Source organism: Chiloscyllium plagiosum, unplaced genomic scaffold, assembly GCF_037043375.1.
Source record: "Chiloscyllium plagiosum isolate Xiang-an unplaced genomic scaffold, Cpla_swu_hap1 HiC_scaffold_18, whole genome shotgun sequence".
Taxonomy (NCBI): domain Eukaryota; kingdom Metazoa; phylum Chordata; class Chondrichthyes; order Orectolobiformes; family Hemiscylliidae; genus Chiloscyllium; species Chiloscyllium plagiosum.
In genome coordinates, this window is record NW_028270156.1 from 95,134,508 (window position 1) to 95,150,300 (window position 15,793).

The window sequence follows — 15,793 nt, forward strand, 5'->3', positions numbered from 1 at the left end:
AAGCTATCATGAAGACAGTTTACCAAATGATTGTAGCAATTGGAACAAGGTTGACGACTTAATAACACAAATCATTATGAATTAATATGTTTTAGTAGCCATTACGGAGACATGGTTACGGGGTGGTCATGACTGGGAGTTAAATATCCGGGGTTTTCGGACTTTTCTGAAGGACAGACAGGAGAGTCTGATATTCAATGACAACTTCAACGTGGTACTGTGAGATGGTATAGGTTCGATAGAGAATGAGTTTGAATCCATTTTGTTGGAAATTATAAATTCTAAGAAGAAACTTTCACTGATAGGCGTAGTCTGTAGACCACCAAATAAACGATTACATTGGGGAGATGAATAGACAAAGAAATATGTAATGCTGGTCAAAATGGGCCGGTTATTAACTTTGGTGGTTTTAATCGACATGTGGATTGGTCGAACTAGCTCAATCTGTGATGCCTTGAGGAGGACGTGGTTGGATTTAATCGTGATGGTTTTCCTGAACAATATGCCAATGAAACAGCGAATTAGCAAGCTATTGTCGATCTGGTCCTCTGTAGTGAGACAGGAATAATCAAATACCTGATCGTTAAGGATCTGCTTGGAAGGAGTGATCACAGTATGGTTGTATTGAGAATGCAGACGGAGAGTGTGAAGTTAAAAACCAATGCCAGATTCCTGTGCATGTACAAGGGGCTCTACAATAGAACGAGGAGAGCCTGGCTTAAATCGACTCAAGACAAAAAAAAGGTGGGTCAGCTGATGAGCAGAGCTTTCACTTATATTTTTCAAAATGATGAGCGCAATTATATTCCAATGTAAAGGAAGGACAGTAAGAAAAGGTATAATCTGGCATGGTTGTGTAAAGAAATAAGGGAGACTATCAAATTCAAGGAGAAGGCATACAAAGTGGTTAAAATCAGCATGAAACTGGAAGATTTGGAAAGCTTTCTCGGTCCACAGAATGCCACAACAGTGCTGAAAATAACCGTAAGAAAGAACATGAAAAAAAAAACTCGCACAGATTATAGGGACATTTAGCAGAAGTTTCGACAAAAAAAGGAAAAAAGGGTGGTTAAAGTGAACGTTTGTCCTTTAGGCGTTTAGTTATGGGATGTGATGAAATGGCTGAGGCATTGAACAGTTACTTTGTATCGTTCTTCACTGTGGAAGACACTAATACATGCCAGTAATTGAAAAGAGATGGATGTCGGTGAGGACCTGGAAACAATCCTTATTTCGTAAAAACTAGTGTTGGGCAAACTAATGCAGCTAAGGATAGACAGTCTCCTATCCCTGATGGAATGCATCCCAAGGTGCTAAAAGAGTTGGCGGGGGAAATAACAGGTGTACTGGCGGTAATCTTGCAAATTCACTGGACTCTGGGGCAATTCGAGCAGATTGGAAAACAGTAAATCTGGCGCCACTGTTTAAAAAAGGAAGGAAGACAAGCGAGGGGCTTATAGACCCGCTAGCTAAACTTCTGTAGGAGAGAAGGTGCTTGAGTCTACTATCACGGAAGGAATAAGAGGTCACTGCGATAGAGATTGAACAGACACAGCACGGATTCATGTAGGGCACGTAATGATTTGCAAATATATTGTTATTCTATGAAGACATGGCTAGTATGGTGGACAACGGGGACTCAGTGAATGTGGTGCACCTGGATTTCCAAAAGACCTTCAACAAGGTGCGCACAAGAGTCTGATGCATAAGGTAAGGATGCATGGTGTTAGTGGTCGAGTATAAGCACGGGCAGAGGAATGGTTAACTAACAGGAAGCAAAAAGTGGCGATAAATGTGTGACTCAGTGATGGGTTTTGGAACTGCAATTATTTACAATTTGTATAGATAAGTTGTAGTTGGGGACAATGTGTAGCACGTCCAAATTTACAGAAGACACGAAAATGAATGGCAGAGGACAGTGTGCAGAGGAATGTGAAACTTTGTTGAGGAAAATAGTTACATTGACTAAGTGGGCAAAGATTCGGCAGATGAAATGTGAAGTCATCCATTTTGTTAGAGGTTACAGGAGACAGGGTTATTACTTGTAGACTAAAATGTTGAAGAATTCTGCTGTACACCGGGACGTGGGTGTCCTTGTGCATGAATCACAAAGGTCGGGTCTGCAGGTACAACAAGTAATTAGGCAGGCAAATGGAATGTTTTCTTTCATTACTAAAGGGGGTGAGGTTAAATGAAGAGAGGCTATGTTGCCGCTCTACAGGGTGCTTGTGAGGACATTCCTAGAGTACTGTGAGCAGGTTTGGTCTCATGACTTGAGAAAGGATGGACTGGCACTGGAAGGGGTGCAGATGGGGTAGACTTGGATAATGCCGGAGTTGAGGGGATAGGTTTATGAGGAGAGACTGAGTAGATTGGGATTATATTCATTGGAATTCAGAAGAATTAGGAGAGACCTTATAGAAATATGTACAATTTTGAAGGGACTATGTAAGATAGAAGTAGAAAGGATGGTTCCACTGGCGGGTGAAATTTAGAAAAGAGGGCACAGCCTCAAGATTAGACGGAGCAGGTTCAGCACAGAATTGATAAGGAACCTTTTAACCAAAGGATTGTTCCTCTTTGGAATCCTCGATTCCTGATGAAGGATTTTTGCATGAAAGATCAATTTTCCTGCTCATCAGATGCTGTCTCACCTGCTACGCGATTTGCAGCATCACACTCTTACCTCTAATCTCCAACATGTGTAGTCTTCACTTTCAAAATTAGAATTCTTTGCCCAGTGAAGAACTTGACACCACTTCAGTAAACGTTTTTAAGACCATGATCTTATTTTTGAACAATAAAGGAAGTAAGGGATACAGTGAGAGGACGGGTAAATGGATCTGAGCGCACGAAATGATCAGCCATGAAAGTATTGCTTGGCGGAACAGACTCAAAGGGCTGGAGGGCTTACAGCTGCTCCTATTTCTGATATTTCATGACTGCATGTTTCACATCTTCAGCAATTGCAGGGGAAGATTCCACAGTGCCATGTGGGGAGGTGTTGGGAGTGAAGGTAGAATGCACCAGTGTGTCCCAGATGGAAGGTTACATCCGGAAGGCTGAGAAGGGAGGTGAGAGGAATATGTATGTGGTGATGGCATTTTGCTGGAGCTTGTGGAATTCAAAAAGAAATCGATGATCACTTGAAGCACCACAGCGCACAAAGCTACAGAACAAGTTCTGGAAAGTGGGATGAGAGTGGATAGGCGCTTGATGTGAAAGTCCCAGTCTCTATGAGAAATTAATTTAACCAGCCTTTTGTGGCCGCAAGATCAATCAGATTCCGGGATTTCTTTAGCAAGTAATACAATTCTTTATTCCTTGAAGCCTATCTATCAGATTGCCTGCCATTACACACCACCTACGAATAGCAACTAAATATCTTCATTAACAGATTTTCACTCTCCAAGCCAGATCGTTATCCACTCCATTGGCCAACTGTTCTTCTCCTTCTTTGGGTTCTTTCCCCACCTGTCGTTTATTCCTTTCCAAGCCAGAATGAAGAAACACAACTGAAAATCCTTATTTGCCTGAATAAGTGCAGTATTGAAAAACATGTTGCAAGAGAAGCACAGCAGATAAGGCAATATCCAAGTCGGAAGATACATTTCAGTCAGAACCTCTTTTAGGACTCCTCAGTCCTGTTCTAACAATAAGGCATAGCCCAACACCACCCAGAACTGAACAGCCAAATTGATCAGTACCGCATGAATGACACAACATCGATACAGATCCATTTCCTCCACCACCAAACACTCAGACATGCAGGTTATACCATCCACAAGATTAAGTGCAGAAATTCACCACGCCTCCTTAAACAGTACATTTCACATTCATAATCACGTCCATCTCAAAGGAAAAGGACGACAGGTGGGTAGGGCAACCCGGAAAACCAGTTACCATACTGACCTGGAAATATTTTGCCATTCCTCCCCTGTCACTTCGTCAACACTCTGGATTTCCTTCCCTTACAATGTGGATGTACTGATAGCCCATGGACAACAAGGGTTCCAAAAGGCTGCTCATAATCACCTTGTCCAGTCAAATTAAGAATGAGCAATACCTGCTGACCCTGTCTTGAATATACACATCCGAAAGAAAAATGACAAATAAATGCTTTGGTGTTTTTTTTTTTAAAAAACGAGCTGTTACTAAGCTATTTCTGTTTTAATTTCAGAATTATTAAAGATGAGGATTATCATTGGAAACTGAAACGACACATCACAACGGTATCTGATGGAGTTTTTCAGTTTGAAGTAGCCTGAACGCGTCGGCCTTTGAAACTGAAGGAGAAAACAACATTGCGAGTCGAGTGGAACCATTCACGTGTGCTGTCTATGGGCGGGGCTTCATCCAATCATCTGGACTGCCAAGATATAAATGCAGGGACGCTGGAGAGAACCTTTGGAAATGTGCTGACTGTGGAAAGTATTCAATTATTCGCCTACCATGACAATTCATCCGGCCACACTGGGGAAACGCATTTCACCTGTTCTGAGTGTGGGAAGCGATTTGTGCAGTTATCTAACCTGCTGCTGCACTAATGAATTCACACTGAGGAGAGAATGTTTAATTGTTCAGAGTGTGGGAAATGCTTTCAAAAAACACTCTCCAAAACTGAGGTATCACCAATGTGTTCATACTGAAGAGAGATAAATCAAGTATTCTCACAGTGGAAATGGGGTCAGCCCGTCATCTGATCTCACTTTTCATCTGGGAATTCACTGAAGAGAGACCGTACACAAACTCTAAGTGTGGGAAATGATTCACTCAAGCATTTGGTCAGATGAGACACCAGCAGTTTCACAGAGAGAAGAGACCATTTGTCTGTTGTGCGCAGGAAGAAATTACTTGATTTCAGCAACCTGCTGAAATACAAGCGAGTTCACACTGGTGAAAGGCCATTCACCTGTTCTGAATGCGGGGAAGGATACACTCCATTAACACACTTGCTGAGACACCAGCGAATTAAAATTGGCAAGGGGCATTTATATGTTCCATTTTTGGGAAAGGATGCACTTAAGACTTCCATTCTGCTAATACACCAATGGGTTACAAGGGAAAAAAGCCGTTTAAATGTACAGAGTATGGGAAGTGCTTTATATGTTCCCAGGAACTGAACTCCCATCAACGTGTTCACATTGATGAGAAACCATTCACGTGCTCTCACTGGGGGATTGACTTCCCACTGTGTATCGACACAATTTAACTGCTGCATCCCCTCAAGCAGTGATTACACTTCTCAAGGACTTGCAGTGCAGTGAAACACAGTCAGTAATTCTGCATGTGTCAACTAATTTTTTAATACACATCAAGTTTGAACAACGAAGGAAGTGCCCAAGAACAGAGTGCAAATGCATATCCACCAGTCTCCTCTCATTGGAGAGATATTGGGGAAAACTGTATATTTCATGTGATTGATACTTGAGCAATTAAAATCCAGTTCAAGTAAAGAGGCTATTCACATCCAATGAAGTAAACGACTGCTGATAGGATGAACACAGTTCATTTCTGTATGCAATAACACCAGGATGCAATCACATTTGACCTCACTGGAATGCGTGTACCACCGTCGATATGCAGCCCATAGAAGCTGCTCTCTTCATTAGAAACAAAAGTGACTGGTGGTGATTTAACCAGTGGGCTCCTAGACCTCAGACAACGGAAGAGGTTGAGAAGGACAGTTACTTATCGTATTCTCAACCCGTTCAGGGAACGACACCCATGCTGTCATCATCACACTACTTTACAAACAAGCAACCCAGCCAACTGAGCTAAACCAAGACCTCCTCATTGGTGTGTCACATGTGCGGATGAATTATTGAATCCATTGCTACACATAGTGTAGGTGAACGGCCTCTACCCACATTGTGTTCATTGTTGTTTCATCAAAGCATTGTTACTCCTGAAGCTCTTCTCACAGTCAGAGCATTTACTTCTTCTCACAATGGTATGAACAAGCCCATATCTGCTGAGATTGGAGAACAAAGTGAATCCCTTTCCACACAAGGGTCGAGTGTTTGTCACTAATGTGAATAATCTGTGCTCACTGAGTACAGATGACCACGTGAATCGCTTCCAACACTAAGTGGAGGTGTATGGTTTGCATCCAAATTTTATCAAGTTTGTGCGTCTGAAACTTTACTGATTTAATACCCCTCTTCTCAAGCACAGAGCAGAAGGATGTACACGCTCCAGTTTCAATTCGACTGGTTGACATTAGAGTGGATTGTGGAGGTCACCCCTGCGCAAACGTAGCGGAAAAGCTTCTCTCCCAGTGACGAAGACATATGTGCGACATTAGGCTGGATCCCCAAGTGAAAACGTGCCCAAAAATGGAACAGCTGAACGAGTTCTCGCCCATTGGAATAAGTTGACGTTGAAATCAGACCTCTGAATTTCAGATCTGAGAAAATCTTAAAGATTTTTCCCCACAACCAGAGGAAAGGTCTCTTGTCAGTTTAAACCCACAGCTGTCACACGAGGCTGAATGACAGAGTAAATCCATTTCCACACATGGAGCACGTCAACAGTCTATCCTCAGAATGTCTGTGTCGCTGAGATTTCAGCTGCTCTGAGCAACTGTAATCCTTCCCACAATCCAGAAATATCCATGTTGCTGATGTCCTTATATATCTCTAAGTCCGATGATCTGTTGAATCCTTGACCTTAAACACAACAAAGGTATGGCTTTTCTTCAGATCTTTTAAATAATGTTTTTTGGAATATGTGAAATAATTTCTGCAGTCATTGCACTGGAACACTCACAATGTTGAGTGTCTGTGTGTGAGTGTGTGTGTGTTTGCATCTGAGTATATGTGCTTGCATGAGTGTGTGTTTGCATGTATGTGTGTTTGCATGCATGTGTCTGTGTTTCCATGTGTGTGTGTGTGTGTGTGTTGGCGTTTTACAATCACACTGTCATTTGAAATCTTTTTCCACAGACATACCAGATAGATATATAGCCTTCATGGCCTGCTGAATTTCGTGACTCCGTTGGATCTTGGATCATGATATCATGCTTGATTTGACTCACTCAACTTCAATTTGTTCAATCTCGGTATTTGCCGAGAGGTGCGAGGGAGGAGCGAAGGACTTCTGGGAAGGTGAGTTTAACTGTTAAAATTCCTTAGATTTGGCGTCGGGGCCTCCATTTGACCCGAGGTGTGAGGCAGGAGCGAAGGACTGCTGGGACGGTGAGTCTGACCTTTGAAAAACTTTGTTCAGGCGTCGGGACCTCCATTTGCCGAGAGGTGCGAGGAAGTTGTGAAGGAATTCTGGGAAGGTGAGTCAAATGGTATGAAAACCTTTGATCAGGCGTAGGGACCTCAATTTGCTGAGAGGTGTGAGGGAGGAGCGAAAGACTCCTGGGGAGTTTTTAAGTGCGTGACGTCTAAACCCGAGGTCTTTCACCGTCAGGCCGCCCTCCTACCTACCTCCTCTAACCTTACTAAAATTCTGTAAACTCGATAAGTTTTCAGGTTTCTGTTTTATTTTCCCTCTTCTCTTCCATTGTTTAGATCGTGCGGATTTTCAGACGAGCGGGATATGGATGTCAGGGCAGTTGCTTGTTCCTCCTGCAGCATGTGGCAGGTGAGAGACACTTCACATGTTCCTGTCGACTACATCTGCGGGAAGTGCAGCCAACTCCAGCTCCTTGAAAACCGAATTATGGAACTGGAGCTGGAGGTGGATGAACTACGGATCATCCGGGAGGCTGAGGGGGAAATTGAGAAGATGTACAGGGAGGTAGTCAGTCCCCAGACACAGGATACGGACAGCTGGGTTACTGTCCGGGGGAGTAAAGGGAACCGACGGTCAGAGCAGGGATCCCCTGTGGTCAATCCCGTCAGAAATAAGTATACCGTTTTGGATACCGCTGGAGGGGAACGCCGACAAGGGGAAAGCCATGGTTGTCAGGTCTCTGGCACTGTGGCTCAGAAGAAAAGCGGGGGAATAGAAAAGCGCCAGTGGTAGGGGATTCAATAGTTTGGCGGATTGACAGGAGATATTGTGGTCAGTAAAATGACTCCTGGAAGGTATGTTGCCTCCCTGGTGCCACGGTCCGGGATGTCACCAATCGAGTTTGCAAGATTCTGAAGTTGGAGGGTGAGCATTCAGAAATCATAGCACATATTGGCTCCAATGATATCGACAGGAAAGGGATTGACTAACTGAAAAGTGACTACAGACAGTTAGGTTGGAAGCTGAAGAGCAGGACGAGTAGAGTAGTGTTCTCAGGTTTGCTACCCCTTCCACGAGATAGTGAGCTGAGGAACAGTCAGCGAATGGAACTTAACACGTGGCTGCGAGGATGGTGCAAGAGGGACGGCTTCAGATACCTCGACCATTGGGATACCTTCTGGGGAAGGTGGGACCTGTACATGAAGGACGGGTTGCACCTGAACTATAGGGGTACAAATGTCATGGGTGGGAGTTTTGCTCGTGCGATTCGGATGGGTTTAAACTAGATTGGTAGTGGGTGGGAGTCGGATCTACATGTCTGAGAGGGGGTCAGCTGCAGACAGGACCGTGACAGGATATATTGAATCTATCTGGAAGGTTTCTATTCAATAGTGCACCCAAGAATGTTGTTCATGGAGGGTTCAAGAATAAATTTGGTGTTGAATGTCAAAACGGGAAACTCAGATTGTATCTTGAGGAGATGGACATTGCCAGGCATATATGTGATATGACTGTTAATTGCCACTTGTGCAGATGTTGTATGATATGGAGGTGTGTTTACAAATTAATATACGATTTTTTGGAAGATTTTTTAGCGCATGTTGAGATTCCGGCTGAAGAGTTGTTCTCAATTAGCACACATCGACTAGCTCAGCTCGCAAACGTACAACCTGAACATATGCATATGCGCAACTTCAGTATCTGAGCAGTTGAAAATGATGCTGAATGTTGTCCAGCCGGCAACCAACATTCCCACCTCTGAAGGGAAAGTCATTGACAAAGCAGGTGAAGATGTTGGGCCAGGACCCGACCCAAAGGTACGCCAAAGGGAAAGTGTGGACTGCAAATTTTGGAAATCAGAGGAGAGAGGTTGATGCTGGAAAAGCGTGGGATGTCAGGCAGCGTCCGAGGAGCAGGAGAATGTCGTTTCGGCAATATGCCCTTATTGCTTATGAAGTTCGGATGCCGGAAACATCGACTCACCTGCTCCTTGAATGCTGCATGACCTGCTTTTCTTTTCCAGCACCACACTCTCGACCCTTTGTAACTCCACTCTGACAAAGAAGGTCTGGATTCTCAAGCACCACCGGCTTCACAAGTGTATCATGACACGTCTGAACAGGTTGATTAAAAATGTCACCTGCAGAAAAATCCAGTGTTTTAAGCAGACTGTGGTACTTTTGAAAATACACCGGAATATTATGCTGCTAAAAAGGCTATCAGCCAGGATAGCGCACTACCAAGGAAATGGATTCTGAAGAAAAGGCACACAAGACTGGAATTGTTACTATGTTTCTCTATCCATGTATACTGCCAGACCCGCTGACTTCCTCCATCCCTTTCTGTTTTAGTCTCAGATTTTCAATATTTGCATGAATCACCCTCAGTTACAAACCCGTACTAGGACGTCACCGTTCCGCCCACCCATGCGTCCAGAACCTTAGCCAGAATGGCAGCTGTTTACCTTGGAACTGCAAAACATTTACCCACTATTTATTTTTCAAGCTGCTCTATTTTATTTAAGCATTTAATTTCATTTCACAATTCTTCCTGTGAAAATGTTGGTGAGCTGCCTTCCAGACACGCTGCCGTCGGTGGGTTGTATGTAGTCAGTGCTTAAATACATGTGGTTTCATTTCTTTCAGCCTTTGTAGTGGAGTAATATGACTGAGTGGCTGGCCTGACATTTCAACGTGAATTCCAAAGTCAACCACACTGCTGGAGTCACATGTCATTCCAACCAGGTGAAGATAGTAGATTTTCTTTCATGGAGGACATTAGACAGCCAGGTAGGTCTTTTTTATGACCGTCGGCAAGGGTTTCATTGTTTCGTTGATTCTTCATTCCCGATGTTTTATTGAATCCAAATTCCACCATTTGCTGTCGTGGGATTCGAGTCCGTGACATCGGACATTACCAGGGTCTTTACATCAATAACGTTGAAACAATACCGCGAGGCCATGGCCTCCCAGCATCTCCGAGCATCTTCATTGACAACTTTGTTGTTACTGATAATGTGGTTGTGCTTGAAGCAGAGCTGTTTGCAAGGTAGAGTAATGTTTTGGCAAAATATACGATCATTCGTAATTTTGTATTTACTAGAAGGTTAGAGGATTGGACATGGTCTTGGCGAAAATGAACTGGTTGGCCTTCGTGATGACTCAATGACAGAATTCACAAAGGGCAGCAAGTAATCTGCACATTCCATGATGTGCTGTCCTTCGTGGCAAAATTATTAAATTATAGGGGTGAATATGCCTTCCTATAGTAGCAATGTGTTGTTATGACAGTACTTGTGACACTGTGTACAGATGTTCCCATCTTTTAAAGGAATGATCTTCTTTCCACAGAGGGACAATGTAAAGTAGTTTCACCAGAATAATGTCTTTGGTGATGGTCCCATGCGGAAAGCGTGAAGGAAACGTGGTTTTAGTCTGGATGGTTATAACTGAATAAAAGGTGTTTATATTAAAACTTGAGTGCTTTGGACCAACAGCCGTTAATTCAGAAACGAATCATTGATAGCGTGAAATATAACACATGTTTTCGCGCAATTCGCGTTTTCACATTTGGACAAAGACATAGAAAGGAAATGTTTAAAATGTGGGTTCAAGTGCAGGAAAATACGATAAGCGTGGATGTACATTTTCGTCGGCAAGGACTAGTTTGGGCAGACGAACCTGTCTCCGTTCTGTAGGACTCTTTGACTGTAAGATATTTGCTGCATAGAGCCCAATGTTGTGCGAGTAAGAGGTTCAGGCTCTAAATGTCTCTCATTGTCTCAATGCGCAGTTGCTGTGTGTCCCTGCATCAAGCGTCATATTTTTTCCCAAGTCTGTCAACAACCACTCTCTGAAAGAGTTAGACATTCCCACTCGCTTCTGACTTCCAAACTGAGCACTAACCTATCTTCTCCGAGATGGAAGATGCCTCGTTGTGACTTGGTACAAACCATCCATTGTCCCTCCTCACTGTCAGCAAACTATATTAACGTAATACGTATGTACCATTAGCATCAGAGCCAGGAGGAGTAATGTGGAGAAGTCTTCCTGTGCAGTCTCTGTTTCATTGGATTGTCATCTCGGAGCATCAATGTCAACCTCCTGCTATTGTGTTTCAGTATCGAGGTGCTGAATGACCTCTCCTGTTAATGTGTTAGTGTCTCAAGTGGCTGAATGACCTTCTCCGTGTCCCAGGGAAGACGTTCAATGACAGTATTGGACGACCCGCGGTTCCTCCTTATCAGCGTGCTGGACTCACTGGACTCCTTAAATTCCTTTGTAATTGGAGGCAAACAGGAGGATTGAAGGACTCTACACGATAGGCAGCAACATGAGGTGGAGAAGTCAACATTTCAGGTAAAACCGTTCTTCAGGACTTAGGGTGGTTTAGGAACACCTGCAGTTAAAGAGGGAAGGAGTGGTTCGGGTGGCGAAAACAGTAGAATGATGAGGTAGGAATCGGTGAACAGACGTCGTGGGTTCAACTTGATCGGTTGATGGGAGGGGTGAATCTGGTAGGGAGGTGGAAGACAGGGCGATTCGGTGGAAGGGAAGGCGGGACGAGAGACTGTAAAGGGAGTTGGGGCATGGTTGGGAAGAGTATTTGAAATTGGAGAACTTATTGTTGAGTCCTCCAGATTGTAGACTGCCAAGGTGGAATGTAAGCTGTGAGAACATTGAACATTGCAGTACAGTTCAAGTCCTTCGGCCCTCAATGTTGCTCCGATCTGTGAAACCAATTTGAAGCCCTTCAAATCCACACTATTCGTTTCTCATTCGTATGTCTATCCAGTGATCATTTTGACTAGTTTACCACAGTTGTAGGCAGCGTGTTACACGCCCATTCGACTCTATCAGTAATGAAACTCCACGTGACATCTGTCCTACATCTAACGTCCCTCAATTTAAAGCTATGCCCATCGTGCGAGCTATCACTATCCAAGCAAAACATTCTCACTTCTCCCCCATCTAACCCTCTGATTATCTTGTATGTCTCAATTACTTTCCCTCTTAACCTCTTCTCTCTGACGAAAACAGCCACAATATTTTGCGTTTTTACTATTGAGAACTTCTCTCCGTAACAAGCAACATCCTCGTAAATCAATCTCCTCTGAACACACTCCAAAGCTTTCGCATCCTTCCGATATTGCGGTGACCAGTGCTGTACACAACAATCAGAGTTTTGTAAAGCTCAGCATGACCTAGACGTTCCAAAACACAATCCCTCTATCAATTAAAGGTTAGGGCACCGAATGCATTCTTAACAAATACACCAACCTGCGTGGCAACTTTCAGGGATAGATGTACATGGATACTGAGATTTCACTGCTCATCTACAAAGGATCTTACAATTGAAACCGTACAATTTACTCCTTTGCTCTTTGCAAACTGAATCACCTAACACTTTTCCGCATTAATCTCCTTTTGCCTCCTCCCAGACCAGCTCTGCAGTTTATCTCTGTCCCTCTGTTACCTGTAGCATCCTCCAGCCCTATCGACAATGCCATCGACCTTCATATCATCCGCAAATTTCACTCACCCATTCTTCTATGCACTCATTCAAGTCACTTACAAAAATGACAAACAGCAGTGGCCCAAAAACAGGTCCTTGCGGTACACCACTAGGAGCTGAACTCCAGGATGAACATTTCCCATCAATCGCTATCCTCTGTCTTCTTTAAGCTGGACAACCTCTTATATAAACCAATAAATCTCCCTCAATCCCATGCATCTGTATTTTACGCAATGCCCTACCTTGGGGAAACTTTTCAAAAGCATTACTGAAATCCATATACACCACATCAACCGCTTTACCTTTATCCACATATTTGTTCACCTTCACAAAGGATTCGATAAGTTTTGGGAGGTACAACTTAATCTCCATTTGTTGTCAGACTCACTGTTGCAATAGAGAAGGCCAGGTCTGTTTACGTCTGCGAGAGAGTGGTTGGGGGTTTTCAAATTGGTGGTGAGTAGAATGTCAGGTCTGCCCTGCGGGCCCACCTGTGAGGCATAGCAAAATTTGCCCTTAGTTTATATTTGGTCTCCATGATGGAGAAAAGACAAGATCGGAAACACTGAATGCAGTAAAACAGGTTGGAAGAGAGGTAGATGATCCTCTGCCTGAACCTGGAAGTTCTGTTAAAGGCACTGGATGGAGGTGCAAGAGATATTGTGAGAGAAGGTAATGTGTCTCTCCGGTTGGAGGAGACGATACCTGGAGTGTAGTGATTCGTGGGGAATGTCGCACAAACCGAAGATTACCAAAGGGAAAACTGCGTGTGGAAAATGTGTCAGTTGATGGGATCCTACTTCATGGACCTCATCTGGTGTTCCAGATGAGATCTTCTCTACATCTGGACGACCAAACGTAAACTAAGCGAATGTTTTGCTGAGCATCGCAGCTGGGTCCCTAAGGGATAATCAGACTGTTCAGTCGCACCTATTTCAATTCGCACTCCCAATCCCTAGTGAACATGACCATCTTTCACGATCTCCATTACCACAGCCAACGACAAAAGCACTTTGGAGGAACAATACCTCATCTGCAGCCAGCGCAGCCTGCCGCCCGGAGGCTGCGCTGGCTGCCTCCTAGGGATTAAACTCCCTTTTAATCCCTAAACCCCGTTCCCAGCGCCTCCCCTTCCTTCCATTCCTCTGATAAACCCTTATTCGAACTACAAACCGGATTCATTCCACCCATGAACAACGCATCTCCTCTACCTGCGTTCACTTATCCCCACTCCTCCATCCTGCCTCCTCATCCTTCCCCCCGCCTCTTTATCTGCAGCCCCCCCAATGCCAAAGCCTCTTCCTGAAGAACAATTATACCCAAATCGTTGACTTCTCCAAAACCTGATGCTGTCTGGCTTGTTGAGTTCTTCCAGTTTCCTGCACGTCTACTTTGGATTCGAACACTTGAGTTTTATTCTTATAAACACTTCTGGTGTAATAGGCAGGAGAGTGTGAATGTGCTGTGCCTCTTCTTATCCAATGGCATTGATGGGCTGAAAAGCTTTTTCAGATTCCTGTCAAACCAGCTGGAGATACTGAATGATCTCCTCTTATTTTAATGTGGAAATGTGCTTGCTGAGCAGTACACTTACATGAGTATTACCTACACGTTAACACCACAACTTTGAATGTTGTCCTCAATTTATCCTTTAGCACCTGTGGAATTGAGAAATTGATCTAGACATTGTGTGAGGTAAAAACAATGACTGCAGATGCTGGAAATCAGATTCTGGATCAGTGGTGATGGAAGAGCACAGCAATTCAGGCAGCATCCTACTTAATACCCTAACAACTGATCTTATGGTGGAGGGAAAGGCATTGATGAATCTGCTGAAGACTTGTGTGCTGAGGAAGCTATCCTGAGAAATTTCCTTAGTGATATCATAGACTGAAAAGACTTATATCTACCAGCCACATTGTGTTCTGGTTGACGCAACCAGAAGGGTTTGACAACTGATTACCGTTAAATTGCATTTTGTTCAGGCTCAATGGCGCCTTGTTCAGTCAAATACTGCCGTGATACCAGTGCCGGTCACTCTTACATTATGTTCATATCTTTTGTTGATGTCAATAGGTCACGTGAATGTCTGGAGAGTGTTTCTTTCACACCAAGGGGAGCGCTTGCCGGGACTTCTCTTTTCCAGAGAGCTGGGGAGATTGATCATCGAGCTGTTTGGAAGGCGGTCACAATGGATACTTGACTCATCAGAGAGTTGAGGGCTGAAGAGATTGGACATTGAATATTACTTGAGGCCAAGAACAGAGCAGCCATGATCTGCTGGAATAGAAAGACATGCTTGAGGGGCTGAACGACCTTCTCGAGTTTCCTATGTTCTTTTATTCTGTTATTGGGAAGTTATTTTCCTGGATGGTCTGTTCTTGGATGTTGCAGTCAGAGAGACCATAGGATTCTGTGAGTCATCCCTGGGTGTGTTATGGGAGCTATTTTCAGTGAATATGCGTCTACAACATGACCAACACATGGAAAAAAACTGTTTCACAGCGTCATCTGCTCCTTCGTTCCCCAAGAATATTTTCCAAGCCCACACCAAACAGCATGTGACCGTTTTCAGGCGCAGAATGGTCTCCGGGTGTGTGCACCAGATTATTTGAGTAACTGGCCTCTAACTGCTCTTGTGTAGCATTTTTCAGGGGCTGAACGGAACAAGGAGAAACTGGACTGAGGAGCAGGAAGTGAGTCATTAGCCACTTTGAGCGTTCTCCACCAGCCACGATGATTGTGAATAAACTAGTTGTGGTCTCAGCCTCAATTTCACATCTGCACTTCAACAACTTTTTGTCTGTGCAACATCTAAGCGACACAACTTTGAATAAATGCAAAAAAAACACAAGCACTACAAACTTCTGGGGGAGAGCATTCGCACTAAAATAGCCCTTTATGAATTTCTTCCCATCCCTGTTCACACAAAGTTGGAGAGATGTCAGAAAGCTAGTCCATTTTTCCGAAAAGCTGTTCCTTTCCTGAAGGATACATTGTAATTGTTTTATTTTTTCATAAGGGTCGTGTAACAATCCAGTTTGATACAGAGCTGAAAGTGTATTAGGAAGCCTTTCTATTTATATGTAAA